At 27.4% G+C, this 2,333-nt stretch overlaps 1 pseudogene; it reads right to left on the bottom strand.

Annotated features, from left to right (window-relative positions):
• Nucleotides 1-261: 261 nt before the first annotated feature.
• Nucleotides 262-1,404, bottom strand: LOC149061612 (E3 SUMO-protein ligase ZBED1-like; annotated as a pseudogene).
• Nucleotides 1,405-2,333: the final 929 nt, after the last annotated feature.

Raw genomic sequence — 2,333 nt, 5'->3', positions numbered from 1 at the left:
AGGTATAGGAGTAAACAATGTATTAGTATTGTTTAATAGAAAAGTTTTAACTCTACTGGTATGAATTACATGAAAGTAGAATGAGATTACTTTATTAAATAATAAACAGAACAATAAGAATCAATGTAAATAATATAGCATAACAATAACTTTTGTAAATAAATCATAAATAAATAATATCATTTTAAACTAAACATATAATCAAAAAAACAAATAAGTAGGTAAATGTTTAAATAAATAATTAGTTAGGTATATCACAAATCAATAACAATTATTAATCATATTATGAATAATTTTCAAATAATAATTAAATATTTATCATGTTTTATTCAATAAATATTTATTCTGGTGTAAAAAAACAAGCATATTTACGTTTTCAGGTGATAAAGATGCTGTTTTACGAGTAACGATTTTATCTAGTTTTCCACCATTCTTTGGGGTCCAATGTGAACCTTAATTGTGGTTCTGCTATATAATTTTCAAACTGTTTCGTCAAATCATCATCATCATTAAATTCAGTCCCATAAATATATTCCAAAGCCTTACTATGGCATTTTTGCTGGTCTCCTAAATTATTCAATGTCTTATCATTCAAATTTATCGTGTCGCTCATACTTAAAATTTCTTTTACTCTCGAGCGAATTTCCTCACGCGTGGATGACGCCTTATGCTCCAAATCTTTATACCCAGGATCAAGGAAGGATGCAATTTGTTCAGGCAGTATTTGTTCTGTTGGACTCAAGTCGAGAAAGAATCGGCGTTCAAGTTCTAACACTATTGTTTTTTTAAAACTCTGAATGACAGTATCTTTATCATCACTATTTAATAAATGTTTTTCTATAATTTTTTTTATTATTGGTCTAATCATCGAAATCGGAGAGTGCTTTTCAGTACATAAAACAGTTGTGGTCATATGGATAGGCTTAAGAACCTTAATAAGTGAATCGATCAATGACCAATCAGTTTCTTTTATTTCTAATTTTTCAGCTAATGATCGATTTGTAATATTTTTATCTGTTAAAACATTAAAAATAGCACATCTATTTAAGTATAAACGTTCTAACATCAAATATACAGAGTTCCACCGCGTCTTACAGCTTTGAAGTAATGTAGTTTTTGACAAGCCAATTTGTTCTTTTTTTTTTCCAGAGATTGTACTGCTAACGCTGAATGCTTAAAGTGTCCAACAAATTTATTACACTGTTTGATTATGTCACTTATACTTTCGATTTTTAGAGCATGATTTACAGCTAATTGTAAGGTATGAGCTGCGCATTTAATATTAAAAATTTGTTTTTCGTTTGTTGATGAAATTAATGGAATGGAATTGACAATATTTTTTGCATTGTCAGTAACCACGGCTAACACTTTTTCTGAAATATCATCTATTATATTAATAGACATCTATTATCTATGATAAAATCGTTGATAAACAAATCAGACCCAAAAGCCACAGACTTATATAATAGTATAGAAGTCTAGTATAGATGTCTGGTGCCAAAAGCCAGAGTTCAACCCATAATATTACATAAATATTTACAATATGGTCCATTGTGCGTTGTTTGTTTTACAAATTCTAAAAACAAGACTGAAGATATTTCTTTCCATCTGTAAGTATTGTAGGTAATAATTAAATAGCCAAATAAATTATGCTATATAAACATTTTGGATTTATATGTATTTAACTTATTGTTATTATACCTACTTATTGTTACTCACATAGCATTTTATTTGTTATCCTAAGATTTCCTACAGACTTAACTAGAAAAAATTTGTGGATTCACATACTTAATCTTAAAAGACCTATCTCTAAATGGCACAGAGTGTGCCAATTAATAACACTTTTCAAAAAACAGTTATATCTTTAGCCACAGTCGAGAATGTTTGCACCCAAAAGCTGTTCCATTAAGGTAATGTTTGTATTTATTATCCTTTTTAAATTATTTTACCTTGGTTTAAAGTGAATTTTTTATATAGCCATTCAGAAGTTGCTGATAATGATGTACATTATTCTTTTGAACTAAATGACCCGAGGTAAATGTTTTATAATTTAATTATAAACAGCTCAATTAATCACATATATAAATATTTAGTGTAGGTGAAAATGTTGTATTGGATTCTATTAGTACACCTCCGATTGAAGTGTGTGAAGTTTTTCCTGAGAGGTAAATTTAGTAAATAATATAATATATTATATAATATTAAATTTGAGTAAATTTTTTTTAAATAGCCATTCAGAAGTTGCTGATAATGATGTATATTATTCTTTAGAACTAAAAGACCCGAGGTAAATGTTTTATAATTTAATTATAAACAGCTCAATTAATCACACA

The sequence above is a fragment of the Diuraphis noxia genome, unplaced genomic scaffold (assembly GCF_037042655.1).
Source record: "Diuraphis noxia isolate RWA-SAM2 unplaced genomic scaffold, SU_Dnox_SAM2 contig0001, whole genome shotgun sequence".
Classification (NCBI taxonomy): domain Eukaryota; kingdom Metazoa; phylum Arthropoda; class Insecta; order Hemiptera; family Aphididae; genus Diuraphis; species Diuraphis noxia.
The sequence above is the reverse complement of the archived record's forward strand: the minus strand, read 5'-3'. Positions and strand labels throughout refer to the sequence as shown.